The 26,594-nt window shown below is 34.4% G+C and overlaps 1 long non-coding RNA gene across 13 annotated transcripts in view; it reads left to right on the forward strand.

Annotated features, from left to right (window-relative positions):
• Positions 1–26,594, forward strand: part of LOC106837716 (uncharacterized) — a 115,327-nt gene that overhangs the window by 33,281 nt on the left and 55,452 nt on the right. For all 13 annotated transcript variants that reach the window (XR_011506911.1, XR_011506913.1, XR_011506909.1 and 10 more), the window contains exons 3-5: positions 9,112–9,588; positions 15,641–15,735; positions 23,202–23,268. This is a non-coding gene — a long non-coding RNA (uncharacterized lncRNA). The remainder of the gene's footprint in view (positions 1–9,111; positions 9,589–15,640; positions 15,736–23,201; positions 23,269–26,594) is intronic.

Genomic DNA, 26,594 nt, shown 5'->3' on the forward strand with positions numbered 1-26,594 from the left:
AATCATCCTAATTACACTTTACATTTTGCACTTAAAACATTTTCCATGTTGCTATGCATGATTCTCTGATGATGCTAATAGTAAATCCAGTGGATTTTCCACAATCTACTCAATAATCTTACTACTATTAGACATTTCATCTCCCCCTTTTTTGCTATTATATTTAATATGCTGGAATGAGCATCTTTCTGCATAGATCTTTTTCCATATTTTGGATTTACTTCACCTAGACTAGGTTCCTGAAATTGGAATTTGTGACAGGAAAGATATGAATATTTTTATAACCCTTTTTAAATATTGCTAAATTACTTTCCAAAAGAGCTGTTTTAATTTACATTTACTCACTCAGACCATCAACATGAGAAGGGTTTCCCTTTGTGCACTGAAAAGATTATTCAGAGGTCATTTAAATTTTTATCAAAATTAAGAAGTAAAAAACTTAGCTCTTCCTTAACTTTTAAATTCAACTTGAAAATCTGGTTATGCTTGTTAAATTTTTTTTTTCTCTCCCCAAAGCCCCAGTACATAGTTGTATATTTTAGTTATAAGTCCTTCTGGTTCTTTTATGTGAGCTGCTGCCACAGCATGGCTACTGATAGATGAGTAGTGTGGTTCCATGCCCAGGAACCAGACCTGGGCAGCCAAAGTAGAGTGCGCCAAACTTTAACTGCTACGCCATCAGGGTTGGCTCTAGTTTTTGTAAATTTTAACAGCAATCACTTTTAAGAGGGCTTTTTAAGGTCCTTTAAACACTTAGTATTTAGAATTTCATAACTTCTATTTCCTTAAGTACTTAATGTTTGATTAATAAACAAAACCTCTCTGAGTAAACTCTTTTAAATCTAATAAATTAAACCTATAAATACAGAGAATCTTAAGTTCTTTTAAATGTCTTGATACCTTGCATAACCATATACCTATTTCAAGATTAATCTCATATATACTCTAATAGGTCTAATTTTCTTAAACACTACAAGAACTTAAAATACTTAGGTCATTCCTAAGCCATAATAGTATGTGCTTGATTTACTAAATCATACTACATGTAATTTTATATCTTCCTGGGGTTAAAACTGTGACCCACTGGGAGAAACTGTGTCATCTCAAGCAAGTTATGGTTGCCATCCCAAGCACTGAAGTTAATTATCAGAGCCCCCCAAAAGGAGTGATCTTACAGACATATCTCCCAGATTCAAATTACACATAACCTAATTCTTCCATCTACCACCAAGACTGTAGCTAACTTTCATCACCACTTAGTTCATTTTGTGTATCTTTGGATACCTTAGGGTCATCCAATTGGATTCACCATATCTTTCAAGTTCTATGACTATAGTCACAATGCTAAAGTCATGCTAATTAATGGGATCTCATGTTTTATGGAACAAGAAAAGCAAATGCTTTAAAAAATAGATTTGTAAGAATTGTGTGGTCCATCAGTCTGATAAAGACAGACCAGTCTTTTAACAATACATGTCCTCAACTGTTGATTTAAAAAAATAATTCAGGGGGCCAGCCCGGTGGTGTAGTGGTTAAGTTCATGTGCTCTGCTTCAGTGGCCCAAGGTTTGGCAGTTCAGATTCTGGACATGGACTTACTCACTGCTCATCAAGCCATGCTGTAGTGGCATCCCATATACAAAGTAGAGGAAGACTGGCACAGATGCTAGCTCAGGGACAATCTTCCTCAAGCAAAAAGAGGAAGATTGTCAACAGACGTTAGCTCAGGGCCAATTTCCTCACCCAAAAAATAAATAAATAAATAATTCAGTAACAATGAGAGAGGATGGTGAAAACTTACATATCTCTTCTTTACATTTACTTTGATGTTGTGCCTTTTCAAATATTTGTTAGTTTTGTATTTGTTTTTCTTCTTTTGTTAACTGTATATCTGTTAACTATTCTATTTTCCTTATAAACTTATGTCTTTATATATTGATATGTAAATACATATATGGATACATATATATCTATATATAATCTCTTTATATATAGATATATATCTCTTTATCTGCTTTAATGTTAAAAATATTTTTCAGTTTGTCATGTATCTTTACAATTTAGAGTGGAATTTTCCCTGTGTATACATTTTTTGTGTAGCTACCAAACAGTGTTCTCCAAGATTCTGTGTTAGACCTTTTTATCACTCTACATACCTCCCTCAGTGATCTCATCTAATCCCATAGTTTAAACTACCATCTATAATCGGTCAACTAGTAAATCTATAGACAACAAGCAAACCAGACCTTTCCTCTACATTCCAGACTTTTAAATCAAAAATCCAATCCTAATATCCAATTAGCTTTATTTTTTTTTTAAAGATTTTATTTTTTCCCTTTTTCTCCCCAAAGCCCCCCAGTACATAGTTGCATATTCTTTGTTGTGGGTCGTTCTAGTTGTGGCATGTGGGATGCCGCCTCAGTGTGTCCTGACGAGCAGTGCCATGTCCACACCCAGGATTCGAAGCAACAAAACACTGGGCCGCCTGCAGCAGAGCACACGAACTTAACCACTCAGCCACGGGGCCAGCCCCTCCAATTAGCTTTAAAGTGAGGATGGGAGGATGTACTTAGCCCATAGGCATCTCAAAATCAACATTGCCCATATCAAAATTCATCAAACTTGTTCTGTTTTCCCTATCTCAGAAAATGGTACCAACAGCCACTCAGTTGCCCACACCAGAAACCTAGGAGTCATGCTACATACCTCCTTCTCTCTCCTCTCCATATACAAAGGCTCCTAACTTCTTTAGTTTTACCTTTCAACTTTCTCCATCCTTACTTACTCTGCTCTAGCCATGTGGGAATTGAATTTACTGGTCCCTCCTGCTCAGGACATTAACATATGCTCTTCCTTTGCCTAGAATGTTCTTCCTTTCTTTTTGGCCTAGCTAATTCCTAAACCTCAGCTTAACTGTCACACCTTAGGAAGGCTTTACGTAAATCCCTACTGTTAGGTCCCCATGGTGTATGCTTTCATGGCATCCTTTATTTTTCTGTTATAGTAATTATCATAGTTGTAACTTGTAGATTAATAATTTAATCTTTGTTTCTCTCACTAACTACACTCTAAAGGGAGGAACAGTGGCTGTTCGTTCACCCCTATATGCTCAGTACCTTGCACATGACACAGAGTAGGTGCTAAATAGTTACCAGGGAATACTTACATATTAATACAGAATAAATAAATCCAATCTCTTTTATACTTCATTTCACCCCATTTCTACTTCTTTAGTTCAAGTACTCTCTATTTCTTGCCTGGATACTACAAGAGCCTCTGAAGGACGCTCTACCACTGCTCTTGCATTTTCTAATCGTTCTCCAGTACCCTTGTTAAAGTGAAGTTCTAAAATATAAATCTGATCATATTACTCATTAGGTTAAGATTTTTCAATTGCATCAATTTAAAGGTGACATGACAATATAAACCCTTTATGGTTGAACCTCTATCCACTGGATCAGGTCAATCTTTCTCAACTCTTCTAAAGGCACCTAGGCAACAAACCACAGAAAGTACCTGAATTTTCTTGAACATGCCAGGTTGTTTCTGACTCCTCTGTTTTCTTACACTCCAGTACGTCTGCCTAAAATGTTTTCTATGGCCTATTTCTACTGTCTCTTTTACACTGGGATAACTCCAGTCCTTTAAGGCTCCACCAAGATATCCTTCAAGACAGCTCCACCAAAGTATTCTTCAAGACACAACTCAAGAGTCACCTCCTCCTGAAAAGCTTTCCTGAGCCACCTATTCCTAACCAGGGTTAAATATTCTTCCTCTATATTTATCAAATTATAATTTTTAAAGAATTTATCTTTCTTCCATTAGACTTTCAGCTCCTTGCTAACAGGGACTACATGTTTTTCATCTCTGTATATCAAACTCTGGTATGGACTTTGGTAAATGTTTGATTAAATCTGTGTACCAGTACACATCAAATCCATCAAAACATACCTACCTTTTGGGAACTGGTATTCCCACTTCTGGGAAATCTTCCAATAAATAAGCAAATAAAGTCAATTAGGAAAGGTATATGCATAAAAATGTTCACTTCCCAATTATTTATAATAGCAACAAATTGGAAACAACCTAAATGTCCAGCAGAAGAATGGTAGAATCTGTTAAATGATATGTAGCAGAGTAATTTAGAATAAAGATTGTAAAAATGATATAGTAACTCAGATGCTTATGACATGTTAATTGGAAAAAGACAAAACTGTTTCACACTATGAACCTATAAAATTGTATGTACCCACATTGACTAGAAGGGAACATGAAAACTGTATGAGTTCTTTGTGTGGATTATGATTTCATTGCCTTTATTCAGAGCTTTATAAATGTTGCTATGATATCTTCTCAATTATGAAAATAATTTAAAATTTAAACCCATGTAATTAATATCTATGTATATATTTGTGTATGCATATTTCTACATATGTATATATGTATATGTTTCCTAGCTCTGTCTCCTGAAAGGCCCAAGAAACAGAAACACCTCAGTAGCAATGAGCATATCTCGCCTTAGTATCTAATACCATTCTCCACCAACAGGAAACAGGGGTCCTTAGAGAAGAGGCTAATGCCAGGGCTGGGGCAGGGTAAGGACAAGATAAACGTGGAACATCTTATTAGACCAGAAAGTAAGGAAGTATTAAAAAAAAATGATGTAGGCATATCACAAAGACATGGGATCCACACTAAAGGTGCTCCCACTCGCTGAATCTGGGACACCAAAATAATTAAATACAGACTTAAATATTTAGAGGTAAAAGGTCATGGTGTATATAACTTACCTTCAAGTGGTTCAGAAAAAAAAGTGTACAAAATATACACATATAGATAGAAAGAACACATGAAAACAAAGCTAATACAGAAATGGAAAAACACAGGAATTCATAAGTTAATGCAGATAATAAATAGATAAATAGGGGAGAAGAGAGCTCTTATGTTTGCAGTAGGATGCTGTGGGCTGACTATGCCTCCTATGGAGAGGGTACTAGCTTTGTTGAATCGTTGTGCAGCCATCATAGTAAAATTCTATCAGCCATAATGGATGCTAAATTTAAACTGGAATTTAAATAATTTAAAATCGAATGAAGCTTAAGATATATCTTCAAATTTCCCCACAAATTGCTTATTAATTGCCAGGAAGAAAAAACCCAGTAACTATACAGTGGAAAATTCAGGCCACATTTGGACCAGGTGATCAAAATTAACATCATCCGTGAGAGACAGATGGGTATCATATGCTTCCAGAAGTGATACCCAGAGAAGGACACAATATCACCTGTGCAGTAGTCCAGTTGAGAATGCATAATGTCAGTTTAATCATGAGGAAACATCACACAAAAACAAAACAAGGAACATTCTATTAAAAAGGAGAGTTGGGGGAGAAGCTGTATTCTTAAAAAATGTCAAGGTCAGAAAAGATAAAGAAAGGTTGTGGAAATGTTCCAAAGTAAAGGAAGCCTAAGAGTCATAACAACTAAATGTAGTACCTGACCCCAGACTGGCTCCTGTACTGGAGGGGAAAATGCTAGAAGGATCAACCTACAAAATTGGAATATGGATGGTAGACTGAAGTATTATTTTTATGTAAATTTACGAAGTTGATAGGAAATACACTCTCAAGTATTTAGGGGTGAAGGGCCAGGATGTATGTAACTCAACTTCAAATGCTTCAGAAAAAAAATGTATATAAATTTACATAAATGTGGAGAGAGACCTTGCTCAAGAACAAGCAAACGATATGGCTGTTCTTTGAATTATTTTTATTTTTGCAACTTTTTGTAAATTTGGAATTATTTCCAAGTAAAAGGTTTTTTAAAATTAAGTCCACCTCACAGAAACAAGACCAAGAAGAAAATGAAAGATACTTTAAAACCCATCTAAGCAAATTGTTTTTAAAACATTCACCAGTGTATTCTAAGTTTTCAAGTTACTGTTCAAAATGTTTTCTTCTTTAAGAGTCTTCATTCTTTCTTAAAAGATGAACAGACTATAGCTTTCACAGTTTTATCTAAATAAGTTAATATGTTGAAGCCAACATTCCATCAGTTGTAGCTTACTCATTAGAAACAGCAGGAGGGAAAAAAAGCATTGAAATTACAAGACCTCTGTTCTCCACACTACCCATATTTACCATTCGTTTGCTGGTGATTGCATTCCAGTCTCCAAGTGAAACCTCAGATTTTAAATTATGACTTCAGTTCTGCCCTAATGACAAGTAAAGAAGAGTATGCAGAGACACAAACTGGGTGTGTGGACAGGGCTGGGAAGAGGAATGATTAACTCTTCACTGTACTGAAGATGAAAGAAAGCAAGCTGCAAAACTTCTGCCCTAATTGAGCACAATACCTAAATAATTGAGTTCTTTCTTCTCGTACAGTACATGGTCACATGGAATATAAAGTTGGGGGGAGGTATTCTTACCAGTTTTTAACCTGTGAATTTGATGATCTGAAGTAAAAGTGCTCTTTTTCTTTTTTTTTCTTTAAAATTCAACTCAGTATTGTGCACCCCCTTGTGGTCAAACATAAAATTCTTCATTTTCAAAACACCATTTTTCCAGTCGGGCTTTTTGTTAAGGCATAGGAACCGTGTTACTTGATTTCGTGTTCTCCCATTTTAGTGAATCAAGAAGCTTTAACGAAGGGGTTTTTGTTTATTAAATAGGATTTTAAACAAAACAGGACTTAAATCTTCTAAAAGTGACCTCCATATAAACTTTAGTCTGTGCAAAATAGAAAATAATTGCACCCACCTCGTGAGTTATTATGAGGATTCAAGGGGAAAATGCATATACATGCTTAGCTGACACATAGTAGGTACTCAATAAATGTTATTATTTGTCAACAACATCATCATCACTTTAGAATTCTCTTGACAGAATACATCTAAAAGGAGGTTAGATCAAAAATTCACCCATTCATGAAGTTCTAGTACAATCTTGCAAATAAGTTCCCCAAATATACCACTTATCCAGAATTCCCCTATCCAATTCTCCCCATAGGTATATTTTTAAAGTACAAAGAATAGGTGTTTATCTCTGGATGGCAGAAATTTAGATGGTTTTTACTTTATCTATTTTTGATGGGCCTGATTTTCTCCCTTATTTTCCTTTAACTTTACCAATCGGAAAAGGCAATAAAACTATTCCATTTCCATATGTTACTCTTATGAAATAGTAAAACAAATTAACATCCTTATTCATCTGACAGAAATTGTTACTCATATCTGGCAAAAATAATTTGTCAGGCTGACTTATTTTAAGAAGCTCTTGAACACAAATGCTAACTCCTAATGGCACTAACTGTAGTTTGATTTTTAAAACACTTCTCAAGAAGCCATTTTAAAAGATCAGTGTTAATGACTGACTCATAACAATAGCTAACATTTACTAACATACCAACCACTGTTCAAATGTCTTTAATATATTAGCTCATTTACATTCTTACAACAACCCAATGAGGTAACTAGCATTACTCCTTTTACAAAAGATCAAAATGAGAAAAAGTAACTCGTGTAGGGTCACAAAGCTAGTAAGTAGCAGAGCTGAGATCCAAACCCAAGCATTTTGGGTCCAGAGGCCACTCACTTACCCAGTGCACAAAAGTGTCATAGAGATGTAAACCAAGCATACTACTTCATGATGATCTCAAATTACGAAAATCCATTTCTTTTCCAATTGTACCTCAATAATGCAAATCACAGTAGCCTTCTCCCATTTCCTCACTTAGTACTTCAGGCACTTCCTATATGCATTGTCTTATTTAACCCTCACAATGATATACATCTTTGTATATTCAAACAGTTATGGTTCATCACAAGTTGTTTTGCAGCAAAAACTGGAAAAAACATAGCAACACCCCAGATTTTAAACTGCTGTATTATTTAGAAAATTCGTTACAACTTGGGATCAGAAAAAAAGTAACCAGTCAAAAATAATCTTAAAATGGAATCATTTAGGATCGATGGCAGTTTTGGTTTCTTTTAAAATTTTCATCTTAACTAGCTTGGTGGCAAGTAGGATAAATCTCCCAAGTAAATAAATGGTTAAAAGAGGTTTTTAAGGAAGGTGTTAAAATAGTGACAACTTATCATCATTTATTGTCCTATCATAGCACCCAGTTTTTGAAGGTGGACACAGATTTGTCTAGGTCTTGTGCTTCTACTTACTAATTCTAAGACTGTGGGGCAAGTTTCTTAATCTGAGTCTCGGGTGGCCTCATGTGTAAAATGAGGATAAAACTTACTTCATAGGGCTGTTGTGAGTAATAACCACGATCAATCTGTAAAGCGTTTATTTAGCACAGTGCCCAGGCCAGAGTACGGTCAGTACGTGGTCTCTAGCTACTACTTTATCAATGCATGTCACAGCAGAAACCTGTCTTTGCTAGATTCAGCTCCCTTACCACCCATTTTAAAAAAAAATCACCCTAAGTAACATCCAAAGACTGTCCATTCACCCATTCACCTCTCCAAAACTGAGCAGAATGCTTAAGAACCAATAACAAGTAAGATAGTGAGAGAAACTGGATTCGATGGAAGCGCCTTCGCAACAGGCAGCCTAGAACCGGGAAGAAGGGCTCCACACTCTTTAAGTAATCCTTAACTCCAGGCTGCGCGCACACACACACACACACACACACACACACACGGTTGTTGAGCAGGGGAAACCACGCCTCCTGTGTGTGCTCAGGTTGGATCCCACAGCAAGGTAGAGAAAGGCCTGCGCTCAGAATCTGACAGATGCGGACTTAACCACGTGCTTGCTATCTGTGCTACCTTAGGCAAATTACTTAAAGTCTCTGAGCCTTGGTTTCCTGGTCTGCAAACCGAGAATAATAATAGTACCTACCTCATCAAGTTGTTCTGAGGCTTAAGTGCGATAGCTCCTGTAAAGCGTTGACGTACAGCAAGAGCTCTGCACACAGGCGGGGCTGTTTTAAGTACACGTGTATCCACACTCATAGTCTCAGAGACACATTCCGTCGTTAGGAGTTTAGACACTGGCAATAAGACGATTTTCTTTTCGCCTAAGCTGCACCCTTATTTGTTTCCCTCGAACAGTAAATGCATGCCTATCGACTGATATGTCATCTGTGGACCCTAGGGCCCGCAGTCCTCGTGGTCCCTCCACCTCCGCGGCTGAGCAAAGGAGCTGAACGCACGCGCAAGAAAAGAAACAGGACTGCGACGGAGGAAGCGAAGGGAGAGCGGCGAACAACGATGATTCTACGCATGTTCAAGGCGCGGGGGTTGGGGTAGGAGTTTGCGCATGAGCAGAAGCGTCGGGAAAGGAAGAGAAGGGGGGTTAGGAGGCGGTATTGACAGCTGTGGAGGCAGCCCGCGTTCCCGGCATGCCCTGGGGCGGCGGGGTTGGCTCTAACGAATTTGAATGAGGAGCCTCAGCGCTTTCGGCGCCATTTTCGAGTGATGCCTGATCTCATCAATCTAGCGGGAGAGACGGGATAACCTGTCCGAGAGTATAGCGCCGCTAGGACTCCGCCGAAAAATCACTAAAAAAATCGCCAAAAATTACTTGAAGCAAAGGGCAGTCCGCAGAGCTTCGCCAGGGTTGGCGCAGTCGGTAAGAGCCTGAAGAAGTAGCAGAGCGGGACTCGGGAGGTGGCAGTGGTGGGACCGTCAGGCGGTGGGGGGTGCCAGCAGTGGGCACTGGGTCCGCCCTCATTTTAATCGCGAAAAATGCAGGGAGATAGGGTTGGGGGTAATTGGGTGTCTGCGAGTGGGCGGCGGGCGGAATGTGGCGGGAGCGCGGGGAGACGGGGGCGTGGGGGAGGGGAGTGGCAGTTTGAGCGGGACGCGGACGGGCTGCGGCGGAGCGGCCGCCGCCCAGCGGATCTGTCAGCAGGACCCCCCGCCCGGGGCCGGGGCCGGGGCGCGGCGGGGCTCCGCCGGCCGCGGCTCTTTGACAGGAGCGGGACGAGGTCCCCTCCCCCACTGCCGGACCGAGCCGTCTTTTCCCGCAGTTTTCCGGGCCCGCTGACGGCCGTCTTCTCGTGACAAGAAACTTGAGGTCGGCGGAAAATTGAGGACCCGGAGTAGCGGGTGCCTCTGGTCCGCGGTGGGGACAGTACGCTCCGCGGGACGCAGCCGTGTAGATCGTCGTCCTTGACGCTCGAGCGTGGGGTGCCCGAGGACTGTGAGGTGCCGCGCGCCCGCCCCGCGCGCCCGGGTCCCGGCAGGGCAGCGCCGGCCGCGTCTGGCTCCTCCAGTTCGGGCAAGATGGGGTAGGGGCAGGCTTTTGAGGTTTTAGCGGACTCCTAGGAGAGATGCTAGACTTTCGCTTTTTGCCCGGGATTTTTGTCATTTGCTCTCACGGTGTCGTCCTTTCGGGGCGGGGGGGTGTTCTTGGGTGAGATGAAAGATGGGGCTTCGAGCTTGCGATTTCCTTCTCCGAGTCGCACTCTTCTTAGAAGACTTTTTCCTTCTCCAGTCTTTGAAACATGTCGCAAGGAAAAAAGCAATCTGTGAAACTATTGATGTTTTCCTCCCGAAACGTCTTTTTACCCGGGCAACTTAACGGTAATTTGGCAATCCCCACCTTTTCTTGGGAACTCTCTTGACTCTGAAGGAAGAAGGCTGTTATTTGCCTTTCCCTTTGGTGATTTTCTCTTTTTCTTTTGGCTCGTAGTTTCCACCAATTCTTACTCGACAACTCTTCGATGATTTGAGCCAGTGACGGCTTTAACTCGAAGTAATATTTTATAGATAATGGCCTCTGTAAAACTTCCTTATTAAAGAATATGTTGGATCTTGAGTCCCTTTCTGCGCTGAAGGCACCACTAGATTAACCCCTTGCTGGTGTGGTTTGCATGTGGGACGCGCGGCTCTGGGTTGCGAATATGCAGGAGATGGTTTTTGCAGCCACTGTTCAATTGTTCGCAAAGAGGAATAACGCTTTCTGGGAACCGCAGTCACACTCTCTTTAGGACCGCCTGCCTGAAGAGTTTTTCCCCCTGGAATTGATGTAACGATTGATTGATTTCTTACTTCTATAAAGACTGGGGGACCCGCCCTCACTTAGAATCTTTTTCCGAAGAGAATGGGAGAGCGCAGTGTGATGTTTTTCAAATTGTGTCTAACGGAGCTCCCAAAACACCGGACTTGTTACCCCCTGATTGGCTGGAAGGAAGCGGGACTGGGGGGTTTGAATGTTGAACACCAGATTACAATTCTGGACTTTCCGAAAAATTGTACTCTTAGAAAACCACGGAAATAGTTACGAAACATTAAGACAGGGAGTTAAAAAAAAAAAAGCTGGTGTTTAATCTTTTTTTTCTTTCATAAAGGGCTTTCGAGTGGTTCTGATGTATATTAAAAGTAAAACTGAGGAGGCAATTTTCGCAAAATTGTAATTCTGCTGGCTGAAATTACAAGACTTTCGTATATTTGTCCCTGTTCTCTGTTGGTTAAAAACTGAGTGTAGGATTTAGATTTTTTATTCCTTTGACAGAAATTTTTCATATTAAGCTACATATATTTGTTAGATGCAGATTACGGGAGAATTGTTTTATTTTGACGAAAAGAGACTTTAATTTCCTTAATATTAAGATTGAGCTTTTCCACATTTTCCATAAAAAATGAATATGTTTTAAAAGCTTTTCACATCTAATTTGAAATATGTAGGTTTTGTTAATTCAGCCATTGCAGTGGACTTAAAACTTTATTTACAAGAAATTTATCTTGCTTAATTTAGACAATACAACAGGTAAGTACGCACAGGTGCGTATATATGATTTCATCCCTTTGATAAATTCATTATGAAGAAAGATATCGCATACAGTAGTGTGGGTATGTTGTGTTTTATTTGGTTGGTTTTCAGTTGTTTTTTGTTTAATGTTGCTTGAGACAGCCGTCAATGTATTTCTGTTTATTACCAAGCTTGTCATTCCATTTAATTGCATCTTGATAAAAGCCGGGTGTGGTTTTCAAAGAAAATCGGTAAATTCACTGATAAAAAAGATAGCTGTAGATGCCTTCTAAAAGATTTCTAATTTAATAGGAATCTATATCCTTTTATGAATAGTAGTTGAAATTTTGAAACTTATAGTTTGTATTCTCATATTAGGTCAAATATGTATTGTTAGAAAATACTCAAATGAAAAAATCCTACGACTTTTATAAATCTCTGTAGGGCTGTAAATATGATTTATATTAATAAGTGGAATAGCTGAGTTTATAAGTCATACTATTTTGTATTGCCTTCTTAAGAATTGCAATTAGAGAATCTGTTATTTACCTTTTTTCAAAGCTGTTTATTTTGAATCATCTCGTGAAAATTTCATAAAAGGTGCTAATTATCCTCTATAAAATTTGTTTTAATGAAATTGTAGGAGACCCCATTTCTATTTTAAATGTAATTTTACCTACCATACTAGAACTGGTGGGTTTTGCTTTTTTACTGGTTGGTTTGTTTTTTGTGTTTTAGTTTTCATTCAAATTATTATGTCACTTGAAGAGTTTTAAGGGTGGGGTGAGGGAAGGCTTTAAATTCCATCAGGCTGGTTAAATTTAACCATATTTTTTTAGTTCTTTGGTTTATGGGGTTTTTTTGTTTGGTTTTGGGGGTGGTGGATGAAGGATTGTTTTGTTTAATAAGCCATTTTTAAAAGAAATGAAAGATTCCTTTATTTTAAATACTACACATAAAGCTTGAGAACACACTAGCGCCTAAATAAAATCCACAGCATTCAAAATATTTTCCCTTTTATGTGATGCTAGATAAGAGGAAGATTTGGTTTTACATTTGTAGGCGTGTAGGTGTGAGAGTTCCAACAGATGTATGTTATTATTATAGGATGTATATTCTTCATATTTCTCTGCAGAAATTGATCATTCTAATTTATTTTCTATTTTATTGTAAAGCCCAGAAAAGTCAGGTATTACCACAGGAACACAATGATGGGGGAAGGTGTTGCTACAGTAGCTCAACTCTTTTTTAAAGCTATGTTTACATATTGTGGGGGAGAGGGAACTAGAGAAGGTAAGGTATCAGTCTTCCTGGTAGCATTGATTTTTATGTGTTTGCCCTTCATACTGTTTTTAAAAATCCAAATAAAAATGCAATTTTAGACTTTGTTTTAATGTTATTAACTTGCCTTTGTTGTAAATGTTTAAAATGTAGCCTCAGGTATTTATATGTAACATGGCATTTTTTCTCATCAGATTAATATCACTTTTAATGTTTACCAACTAGAGCTAAGGATGAAAATTTCAAAATAGCTTTGATATTCTGGATCCCTTGTTTCATCATGTTTTGTGTACTACATTTTTGTTTGGTTTTTGTTTTGTGGAGACTGATGCATATTTTTATTTCTATTTATTTATTGGTATGTCGTAATTATTCAGAATGTCACAGAACACTTCAATCCAGAAATATTGGTCAATTAATTTGGTTTACAAAAAGAAAAATGCCCAGAGACTGTTAGATATTTCCTCTACATAATACGTAGCTTTCTACAATTAAAAAGTCAATTAGAGTATAAATTTACACAGTACTTGGAAATTTTATTCTATAAAAATTTGTCTCTTTTATTTTAAAAAATTCCTAGCCTAAAATTGGCTCTTGTCTTTTTTTTCTTTTGTTTAATGAAGCTTAATAATCCCCACATTGATTTCTTTTTAACTCTTTTTTAAAAGAAACAGATTATTGGCCTGATTATAACTAGAAAACACATCTTAGAATTGTCATATTAGAGTATTAGTGTACGTGCAGTTTTCTTTCTTTCTTTCTTTTTTTAATTCAGCAAGCTTAGAAACACTGTGTGCCAGGCACCTAATTATGGCATGTAATTAGAACTCAAACTATGACTTGCTGAAATTTGGTAGCCCCAAATCTCCTAAGACCAAAAGAAATCAGTAATAAACTAGCACTTTCTTTCAAATAAGTGTCAAAAATGAGATTAAGTCGTTTTTGCATTTAATTTTTACAAGTGACAGTATTAGAACTTTAAAGTCGTGGTTATCTTAGTATTATGAGTAATATCAGTTTTAGAATATCACATATGTGTTTATATATTTGTCTAATTATTTGCATGTACAAATGTGTGTAGAGCCGTCCTATAAATACTACTCTCTGGTAGAGAAATGATTTTCTTTTGCCTTTTTTTCCCCTTATCTGTCTTAGATATGCTTTAAATGATCTTCTTTTTAGAAAGACAAGCTTCAAATATTGGAATTGATAGTAAATAGAGATTTGAATTTTATTCTTAATATTTCTTATCAAATCATGAGAAGTTTAATATACTTTTATTTAACCCTGTCTCATTTCACTAAAGAATCTTTGCACTGGAAAGACTTGTCGTGTGTTCTAAGTATAAATAATAAGCTGTATTTTGTAATAGATAGTTTTACTATTGCAAGGTTTTTTTTACATCATCTTTTTTCAGTCATACACGTTTGGTTTAATATTTGTCTTATAGCCAAACCTCTTTTGTTTTTTATTATCTAGTATTTTTTGTTTCCCTAGTATTTAAAAACTTAAGATTTGGCATGGGGTACATAATGGTTTTCTACTGTTTTTCTTATGTGATTTTTAAAGTTAAGACACTTTAATTTCAGAGTGCTCAAGAATAGAAATCTGTATCTTTTGAGGAAGACTACATAGAAATGATTTTTATTTTTTAAAATGTCATGGTATTTGAATTGGTATTTGTGAGTTAAGTATGTGTGGTTTTTGTCATTAAACAATCAGATATTTGGTGGCAGAGTAATAAAGGTTTTTTGGTTTTCATTTCTTTTCCTAAGCTATTCTTAAAGTGGAAAACTCAGAGCATTATGGTTCATATATAGTACCTTAGAAACTTTTGGTAATTTAACAGTTTAATATTTTTAGATAGTTGATTGCTACTAAATCATTAAGATTCAGGTGAAATAAATGAAAAAGCCACTTATATACTTTTGGTTACACCACCTTTACTTGGAAACATTAAAGAAAATGGCCCAATAGTTATTCCTTTATTACTTAGAAATATTTTAAGTTTTCATGAAAAGTAAATTCCAAATTTTATTCTGTTAGAACTGTAATGTCTAAAAATATTTGGAAATATCAGTATTATTGTTCACTCAGGCATAGCAAAAGACAAAAGTTGAAAATAATGTTAATTTCTGTCATCATTAAAACCGAATTTTTAATGATTTATCATTAAAACAGAATTAGCAAATTTGATAATTTGGGGAGAAAGGTAGTTAAAAATTTGTCTCTATCTCTTGAGTAATTTTTTAAACTGTGGATTTTATGAATTTTAGAAGCACAAACTGTCTCTGATATTTTCCTTATCCTTTCCCCTTTACCAGTCCTCTTACACCTACCTACATACACACACACAGTCATCTACACTGCTTTGAAAATGAATGCCCTAAGGAGAAATGAAAGCAGAAACATATTAATCTGATTTGTTTGAAGAGGCTTCGGATGATAAAGCATATCACAGGTGTTTCTAATCAAGTTATTTCCATTTAAAAAACATTATTTTCAAGTTAGAGTTTCTTTGAACACAGGCAAGATTGGGGTCATTTTGAAGACCTTACCTCTGTGTTGAGGGATCAACTGTGGAACTGCAGGAGGCGGAAATCTGTTGAGTGTCTTCATGCTATAATACATGACATTTTTATTGCAGGTTTTGACCTTTAGGAGAGAGCCAATTCTGGAGAACAACCTAACTTCTTTGATTGAACACTCACATAATGCATTGGAACATGATAGGAGATTAAGGTATACTAATGAATTTTAAAAGAATATAATTTTATATCTTTGCGATATAATTGGGCTAGACAATTGGTAAAGTTAGAACTTTTAAGTGAGCTAAAATCAGTAAAGATTTATTAATAGACAGAAATTATCCTGTGAAGTGGCCAAGGTTGAGTTCTCTTGCTTAGTAAAACTCCACATTTTTTTATATAGTTGATCTTCTCATCATCTTTTGTTACATCCAACTGAATTTATTTATTCTAAAAATAAGTATATATAGTGATTATTATTTTTTCTTCTTACAGTTGTTATTACAGTGTTACAAGTAAAAGAATTAAGTGGTGGACTTTTCATCTTATAAAATGGGAGGTTTAAATCAAATGAAATTTGATGCTTGGCTGTTTGACGGGTTTAGTGATAGGTAGAGTCTACAAAATTAGATAAGATTAATGAGAATATTTTAAGAGAATTTAAGAGTATTCCAAGTACTGTCCTAACCAAAAGTGGCAATTTGGTTGAAACTGAAAAACCCACTTTCTTAAGCAGAAACTCGTATCTTACTCATAGGTACTCTGAGTGAAATATTTAAATTGTTCATATCAAAAGTTGCAACTCTTTAAAAATAAATTGTAGAATGCCAAAACTTAAGTGACTTCTTGTCTTTATTTCCAAAATTCCTTGTCACAGAACCACTTTTCTAGCATATTTGTTTTCTTTGATTTTTATTAGCTTTAGTTGAAAATTTCAGCTACTTAACTAATAAATTTGATGATTATTTTCTAAATGGTAATTTGGTATAATGAAAATGAACTTATGAACAGTATTACTAAGTATTACTTGGTTAATTTTTGTAAAGTATTAATCACATGATAAAGTAATAACCATAATATGTTTTTTAAAAAAACTGTTTGCTAAATAAAATGCGGTGTACTAAAATATAATGTACTACAATTTTTCTTAAAATTTTTTTTTCACCTAAAAATATTTACTCAATATACTTAAGATATAGGAAGTCACAAAGGTTTGTTTTCATAAGGAAAGTGTAATTTAGGCTTAAGAGTAAAGTGTAATTATTATCATGGTCATAGAACTGCTTTCATCTTTAAACAATGTTAAAAAATTTTTTTAAAAATTCTCAGATGTATGTGTAAGAATGTTTGTACGTTGAGATACTTTTCAAAATAACTAAAAAACTAATCTTAGATATTTCTGTATTATTAGATATTTGATAGATAATCCAGGAGTGTGAATCCATTAACAGTTAAGGTTAAGTAATATTAAAATTTAGTAGAAATCAGTTTAATACAAGGGTGAAGTTCGGATATTGATGTTATTATACTGTAAGGTGATTGAGATGAATACAAGATAGAGAATGTCGTCATAACTTTGATTTGAGAGTGTTATAAAAAAGCAGCTTAGTTTGAATAGGATGAAAATGAATACAACTTTTTCCTCTCTAACTTAACCAGTGTTTTCCAGGTTACAGAACATAACGATAAAAAGTGAAAAAGTATGGTTTCTGAGTGTTTGAAAAAAATCCAGGTTCAATTTATCACTTTTCATCCAGATATCTTTACACACAGCCTTAGTGAGTTAAATGGGGGAAGAGAGACAGCTTTTGAGTTTATATTGTAGATAAAGACGTAAATCCACGGAGTTGTTCCTAATTTAGAGAGTTTATGATTAGTGATCTTTGAAATTGTCAAAACTTACTGTTTGGACACAAATATTTAGCATCATGAAATTTTCCTCTCTATAGCTATATACTGGCCTATAAACTTTCAGATTTTTAGTTTAGTAAATAATTTAACCTCTAAAAGAGCCAATGCAGATATTTATTAACAGTTTTCTTGTATTTGGTCAGTGCTTACAGGGTGAGAAACTTTAACCTAATTAGTAGTAGGTGTTATTTTAGAAGACAGGTTAATAAGGGCTTTTACTGCTATGTGTGATTGCCTATCCTTTAATCACCCTTAAAGCACATTTTGTAAGGATTTTAGCTGTTTTAAATTTGCAAACCTGATTATCTATATCTAACTAAGCTTTGACATGTAGTTCAGTATGTCAGAATTTAGGGGAACGGATTTATTGTATCTTTTTTTCAATGATAGATTTATATCTTATTTGTGCAAGATTTATATTTTTGTTTAAATGCATTTTCAGGGTTCAATAACATTAATTTTAAGGGAAAATTCTTAATTGTTCCTAAAATGCAGTTATACTGCCAGTGTTCCTGTTTTATTGAAATAGTTATCCTTAGGAGGGAAGGAATATTTGGATAAACTAGAACAGAGGTATTTTAACATATCTGCATGTGAAGGGTCTTGAAGTTATTCATTATTTGTCATTGCTGTATAATGCTAGTTTATAAGGACAACTTACATCTTAAGCAATTTGTCAGCTATAACAACTTTCTTTAATAGAGGTTTTATAGTGTTGCTGAGAATTCATTAAAGAGTAGATACAATTAACTTTCTTAAATTTTTTTAAAATGTTTATTTGAAGCAGTTTTGTACATGTGTATATTATGTGTTCTTTCTTGACTGGCAAATATGTCTTTAATCTATTTCTCTTTTTCTTCAAATAAGACCAAGTGCATCAGCATTATATTTTCTGATAAGCATTTTCAAAAGGCAATATTTAGTTAATGTAAGGATTTACATTTTTTATTAAATACCATTTTGAAGTAGAATTTCAGTTCTCAGCACCACAAACCACACTTGATAGTTCATTAACATATATGATTTGGCTTAGTTTTACTTTCCTGTTTTCATGGTTAGAGTCACTTGGAAGAGAAACATGCAGCATTTTTTAAATGTAGTTGCTGAGACTGATTAATCCACTGGTTAATAGTTTATTAATTTGTTGCTGTTACCAAATGTCTTAATTTTTAAAAATTCTTCTTTGGTATTTACTGTTAGTCTTTTTTGTTGTATAGCTTTCATACTAAATAAATATATTTAGTAATTTTGTTATCCTGTGATCCTCAGAATTATCTTTTATTTTTAATATTTGTTTAGCATTATTTGTTATTGAGCTGCTGCTATGCAGAAAAATTACTTTTTCAATTTTAATAAAAATAAAATGCTGGGTTTTTTCTTTTTTTTTTACAAAATATTATTTGCATTTTAAATATTACTATATTTTATACTTTTAATCTCAAACGTACCCTTCTTGACTGGATATTATTGAAACTTATCAGTCAATTCTAGCATTTTTTAAAAAATAATTTATAAATGTCCTAATTTTGGTGACTTTTTAAATATTTTTCAGAATCAAAAATTGCTTAAGGTGTTAACATAAGAATTGCATTTAAATTTAAAGTTATAAGTCCATAAACAGCATCACATTTAAATTGCAAGATAATTGACAGAATAGATATTTCTATATCTGTTGCTCATTGATTGATATTTTGTACTTACTAAGTTTTTAGCTTTGTTTTACGCATTTAAAGTAGGTAAATTACATCTGGAAATTATTTTTTAATAGTTGGAAGTTTTGTAAAAACTGTATGGGCTAAAATCTCATTTCTTTGCTAGTAGTGTCTGATGTCAAACATATGGTGGTGATTAGATATGTGGAACCTGGGGGCCTGGAGATTTTTATAAGCAAAATATAATTTCATTTCTTGATTAAAGTTTAGATACTTTCTTATTTTCCAGGAGAATAGCTAGGGAACATACTCTTTATGAATTCACAGTGAACCTGGTTAAAACTCTTCTGAGAATTTCAGTAATTGAGCAGTTAAATCTAAAGTAAGAACTGAAGATCAAACATGTGTCATTAATTTTTTCTTTAGATACATTATAGATTCCCATTCTAATCAAAACATCAATTTTGTCTTTTCTTCTCTCCTCATCTCACTTTTTAAAGAAAAAATTCCTTCTTAAATAATTTTATCATGTAGTGATATAAGTAGACCAGATAGGTAGGTTGGGCTAAAGCATTTTTTCTTCTGTTAGTTGCATGTGCTTTTCTCAGCTTGCTGCTTCAGCAACAGCAACAATGAATAAACAAGTATCACCACAGCCCTTGTTCTTGTCCCTTACAGCTGAGAGCAGGGGCTGGGAGATTGCTGCTGCTTGTCAGCTGTTGTACAGAATAGCATCAAAATGCAATAATGGTGGCCAAAGGAGCCTGCACCCACCAACTTTTACAGACCAGGTGGGAAGGACCCAACTGTCAGTGTAACCCATTTATAGTATAATGAATACATTCTTTGACAAAAAGCTATTTTTTCCTCAAAGCAGCGTAAAGAGAACAGTAGATGCTTGTAGTTCTTAGATTCATTTTTTACTATTTACTCTCTAGTTTTAGTTCATTTAATTTTTATTCAGTTAATTCTATCTGTTTGAATGGAAAACTGCCTTGTTTCTGGAAGTATGTATGTTATGTTTCATGTTTCTCACTTTTAAGCTGATAGACTGGAAAAAATTATTAATAATTAGTTGCTGATAACACAAATTAGGTAATATAGTGAGAAAAGAAAAGTTGACTATGGCCACACAGGAGTGTTTCTTTCACTTTTGGGCCATATTCTGAGCCCATATTATCTTTGTTTTATAGCCCAGTGTAAACAGGGCCAAATTCTTGTTTATTTCACTATAACTAAAAAGAATACCCTGTATACTATTTAGTGTTGTATATAACTAAAGACAAAGCAGGCTGCAGGTGGAAACTCTTAAATCTTTACTTTTTTCTCACTACTAAAATAATGTCTTATATCCGGAAAGTTCCAATTATTATAAATCTTTTGGAAATAAGACTTTGTAATTTCAAATAACATAGAAGAGTGTTTTTGACTTTTGTGATTTGAATTTGCACAGATTTGCATAACTAAATATCTGTATATTTTTCTCCTCTTTTGTATCTAAATTCTAATAGGTTGTAGTTACAGGGAAGTGAATATTGGATTTCTATTAAAGTTCTGATCTCATTTCTAGCATTGTTGGTGGAAAACTACAAATGACATTTTATTTTAGGGCATAACCCTAGTGTCCCAATTTAAAGTCTGACATTTGCAGTAGCATTCTTTTTAAAAAATAACCGTAGTTTTACCTGGTCATTTTCATTAAAATCACAACTAGTCACTCCCACTCTTAATGTTTTCCCTTACCAATCACAGTAAACTTAGGATATTAGTTCCCTGCTAATTATCCAAAAAAACTTTGTTGTAGTATGTGCTTAGTTATCTGAAATAATAAATCAGCCCAAAACCTGGTCTAACATTGTGAAGTCAAACATATTAATTGTAAATTGAGAGTACTTTTTTTGCTAGTACTACAGTGTTTTCTTTAATATGTTGATGTAATTTAACAGATAACATTAATTACTGTTATCTACGCTTAACAAAAAAAGCGAGTTACATAATCCTTTCTATGGAAAACTTCTTGTTTTTACTACTAATTACTGTGTAAAGTGTCTGTGGACCACCTGTAGCAGAATAACCTAGAAGAAAGCATTTTTCAAGATCTGCTGAATCAGAATCTCTGGAGCTGGAGCTCAGGAATTTGTGTTTTTTATAAGGTCTGAGGTTTTTGAGAAACACCACATGTGAGAAGCACTGCCCAAAGTGAAATGGGAAAGGATTCTTCACACCAATAAAGCATTTGATTTTCTGCTTTTTTTTTCCTCTTTGGTCATCAAGGATTTAAGCTCAATAACTAATTATGAATTTTGTCATTTCTTCCAAAGTAGTTCTAGATTGTCTTGGTATTGCCTCAATCATATGAGGAAAATCTATGTTATGGGAGCTTTATTTTTGCGCAAGTACTTTGGGCCAAATTTTAGTGTATTCTATTTGTTTGAAACATTTAGCATATCTATATTACACAATTTTCATTTAGATAGTAGCTATTTTTTCTTAAATTACTTCCAGAAATTGGAGAAAATACAGAAAGAGCAAGTTTTCATGTGCTGCTTTTGGAAGCCTTTGGCAATATCCTAGTAAAGTTGAAGATGTACGTAGGTTTGAACCCAACAATTCCATTCCTAGATGTTCTAGATAAAATCAAAACTGTGAAAAAGTCTTATTTTTTACTTTTATATTTTATATTTATACTTTACTTTTAATAGGAAAAAGATTTACACGTTAAGCGACGGGAGAATGGCAAATTATGACATAGTCATGATGAACTGTTTATTATACTGCTGTTAAAGTGAGAGTTATGTCTATCATCGTGGATGAATGTCTTCAAACAAAAACAAGTTGCAAAAGGTTATATGCAGTATGATAACATTTGTATAAAGCTTGAAAGCAATGATATATGTTGTTTTAAATACTTGAATTTGTAGTAAGAGTATAAAAGCATGCATAGGAAATAATTACCAAATTCAGGATTATGATTGGATCTTAGGAGAGAGGGGAATGGGATCATGGTATAGTACAGCAGGGACTCAACTATATGTTTAGTCTTTTTCTTAAAAAATATAAATAAAACAAAGTAAGCATGAAAGAATATTAGAATTCAATACAGCTAGATTAGAGGGCCAGGGGTAGGATGTGGGGATTCATTTTGATATGCTCTTGATTTTTTCTGCGTCCTTGAAATATTTACTTTTTCATATAGATGAAAAAAATGTGCTGTCCTTTTTTGGTGAAGATATTCTACAATAAGATGTACATTTGGAATGCTCCATTAAGAGCATGGATGAGTGTATTTTGTTCTTTCTATTCTGTGGCAGAAAGTGCTCTACCGTTAGTTGGTGTAAAAACTACAACTTACAATCATGGCCCACAGAAATCAAACATTCTGACCAACTTAAGTTACTAGAATATTTTAAATTTTTTTTATTTTTAAAGATGAGCTGTAGTGTTTCCTTTTACATGCTGGCTTTTAATCTTCTTACTCTTGTAAGTAAAGGACAACCATGGAAACAATTTCTCTATTCTTATCACTACTCTTTCGTTTACTCTTTAATTCAGGTAATTTCACAACTATAATTTCTTTTGTTTTGGCCATAGATCATAGCATATTGTTTTTAGAGATTTCTTTATGCATTTTAAAGAGGTGCTCCAACTGAAGCTTTGTATTTATACTGTATTACAATAGAATTCTTAGAATTGGGCAATATATGGATTTTTAGATTTTGTAGTAATACTACTCCATGTATACCATGCAGATGTATGTGAGAGAAAGAGATTGGTCAATCTTGAAGTGTGATCTTGAATTTATCTTAGAATATCTGTCATTGTATGATGTCCTCCAGAAGCCCAGTGTGCTCCAAGTTAGACACATATGAGTTTTAGTTAGACTTAGGTATTTGACTTTTAAATTTTGAGAAGGCAATAATAATAGAAAAGTGAATTTAAAAACTAGTGGTAATACTCTGGACTGAAATATATAAATGCTGCTGCTGGGTATTAATAATATGTGATTGTTCTGTGCTGTGTAAGAATCAGAAGATTGATTGTCAACCTCAGTTGAGAATTTTCTAATTTATATAATGTCATCAAATTTTTAAAGTATTCACTCTTATCTTTTTCCTAGGTTTAATAATGATAAAATGAAGACCATAATAAAACAGCCCCCTACTTAGCCCAGCAATTCTTACTTTGTAAGTATTAACTCACAGTCCCTCTACCGTTGCTATAAAAAGTTACTCTTTGGTCTCATGTTTAGCTTTATTTCTCAGTTTTTTTCTGCTATCCTAGATTGACAACTTTCTAACTTCCCCTTAACCCCTACACATTGTAGTTTGGTATTTAATCCAGTTTAGAGCAAGAATGCCACTGCCTTGGGTAAGTTTTCTATTTTGGAAATTAGTTACAGCCAGGCCCTGTCATCTCTAAATCTGAGAATCACAATTTTAAGCCCTTTTCCTTCAAAGTAATTTACAAATAAGTAGTGGTCTTTTTTATCATTATTATTCAAGTTTATTGACAGTTGTTTTATGGTTTTATAAATTGGAAGTATCCTCTCCACTTGAAAAATAGTTTTTTCATTTATTTGTTTTTATGTTTCAGTAGATTACACTTCACACTTCTTTGTGAGATGCTTAAAATTTAGCTCTTAAGCTTTAGGAGGTGAAAAAGCAGAAAGACAATCCCTTTTCCTTCTGTTTATGTAGACACATGCACACCTCTTAGAATAAGAAACGTTTTTATCATGATTCATTTAACTTTTGAGAAACTTGTAAATTCTAGGGGGATAATTCTAACAGGTTAGCTGAAATTATCATATCATATCCCTAGAAAAACTCTCAAATCAAAGTCATGGTAAATGCATAAGATAGTTATTTCCGTTAAAAGTTTTTGAGACTCTAAAATCAATTACCAAAAAGATTCGTTTTCATCTATTCCTTAAGCTAATTCTATGTCTCTAAATGAAAAAACCTCAAGGGCAGCTGTTTCTGTTCTTGATGTTGAGGGATGGCCCTGTTTAAATGAAAACTTAGTGTTTCAGATGCTTCTCTTACATTATCTCATACAATTACATTAATGACCCAGTAAATAATAATGTGTTGAGGAGTGACCATATGATCATAGAACATGAGCCACTGAACTCAATAAGTAGTTTTAAGGGCAGTAATTAAATATTGAAAACTTTTAATAATGAGTCAGTTTGAAGAGTAGTAGCCAAATGCCACAGGTCACTTCTTTTTCTGACGTTTCCCTTTATATTTTTGTCTCTGGAAAACTAGAATGGAAACATTTGCAAATCCCCAAAGAATCCTATATAATCCAGGCTTGGGTTTCTTAATTGGTCCCTTGAAAGCTAGCTCAGCTTTTTTTCAACTTAACTCTTAGGAAAAGGAATCTTTTTCAACTGGTATTACTCTCCTACTGTAGACTGGAGGACAGTCCACTTTTCAAAAAGAAATAGGTATCGTTTAACTTCTAACAGATTTATAAGTACAGATAATGTCACATTTTCTTTTTTTTTTTTTTTTTTGAAGATTGGCACCTGAGCTAACATCTGTTGCCAGTCTTTTTTTTTTTTTTTCCTTCCTTTTCTTCTCCCCAAAGCCCCCCAGTACATAGTTGTATATTCTAGTTGTAGGTTCTTCTGGTTGTGCTATGTGGGATACCGTCTCAGCATGGCCTGATGAGCAGAGCGCACAAACTTAAACACTCAGCCACAGGGCCAGCCCCATAACATCACGTTCTTAACCTTATTTCATCTCCTTTATAAATTTCTAAGCAAACAGCCTTTCTTGGCTACTCTCCAGCCTCTTTTAAACATAGGTCATTTGCTATATTTCATTGTTGGAATGCTTTCTGTTGTCCGTTCTAGGTAGTGTGCCTAGAGTTCCCTTTAATCTTAGATACTAAAATGATGTTTCCAATTAAATAATATCCAGGAAACTAGGTACATAACTAACAGTAGTCAGTGATTCTGTAGGATTTCATGTATATCCTCTCTTCTCATTTTTTTATCTTTAGTGCGATTGTTTCTTTAAGATAGGGATTTTTTTTAAAGCTATCTACTTGCGGAATGTGGATGTTCCAGAAGTTGTGGAATATTGGTACCATATATCTGATACTGTCAAAATTAGATAATGGCAGTGTTTGGGGTTCATTTTTACAAATTGAGTAAAGAGAAGAAATATTTGTCAAGTTTGTTTTTCAATTTAAAGCCCTTAAACTTTAGCTGCTTAACATAAAACTTTCAGAAATTATCATATTTCTTTTCTCTCTTCCTACTTTTTCTTTTTTGAGCTATGTTTTGATTTTTCACATTGCATTTTTGGATGCTTACACTTAAAGTACGTATTTCTGTTGTGAATTTAAAATAACTAAATGTATCGTTTGGTACTAAATAACATCTTCAGGTGCATCATCAGCAGTTAAGATCGTAGCTTCTGTCTTTTTAATTTGCAGCAACAAAAATCTTAAGACATTGACTTTATAAATAGAAAACAGAAGATAAAGCAGAAAATTCAGCATTCGGTGCTGTCGGTGTTGGTAGTCCTGTAAATGAAAGTGATGAAGACACATTACTTAGTAATTCAGGAGACTTATTAAATTTAGTTGCTATCATGAGCTAGGCTTGTAAAAAGAAATGACAAAAACTATTTCTCATGTTGAACTGATTAGCAAGATAAATTTTAGAAATGTTATCAGGTTAGGAGTAGAATAGCAATGGCATGTAATCATACCATTCTAGAAAATATTGTCAGTTCTTGAATTATAAATAGTGTAAATGTAGGACTGACTGAAACTACTGAAAATAAAATCAGAATGTTGTAATCAGTAGGGTAGTAAGTAACTGATCTGGCAAATGATATAAAATCTGCTGTGGTTTCAATAAAAATGTAATGCTTTGGTACAAGTCACTAGATATAGCTGAAAATTCTGCTGTTTTTAATTTATTTATGATGGAAATTTACTGTTGTGTAAATTGCTGTCTACCTCTGCCACTCATGAAGAAATTTTAATTATCTTGAATAATTTCATAATGTGAATGTTTCTGGGAGAAAGATCTGTGCCAAAATAGAAAAAAACAAATTGCTCTTTTGGTGGATTGGTAATAAAAGGTGTTATAATCCAAAGCAGAAAAATTTACAGGGGTACAGCATTTGGTAGTAAAGAAGGCTTTGCAAACTTACTGATATGATCAATTCATACTAATTTAGTAAATATATCAAATCTAGGCGCTTAAAGCCATCTATTCTGTAATTTATGAACATAGAGCAAGGTCACAATATGCTACAGCCATTTTTCACGCATTGTTAAAATAACTGCTATTTTTGAAAATTAGACAATGTTTTAATCAAATGCCAGGTGTTCCTGTCCTCTAAGTCTTCTATATTTGATATATATGTGTTTAACAGAATGATTGAGTTAAATCCGATTTAACTTATAGAAAGGGGGTGGATTCATTGTTTTCCAACCCTGAACAACTTCTCAGTTCAAGATGAATCATTCAAAGAATAATAAT

Source organism: Equus asinus, chromosome 11, assembly GCF_041296235.1.
Source record: "Equus asinus isolate D_3611 breed Donkey chromosome 11, EquAss-T2T_v2, whole genome shotgun sequence".
Lineage (NCBI taxonomy): Eukaryota > Metazoa > Chordata > Mammalia > Perissodactyla > Equidae > Equus > Equus asinus.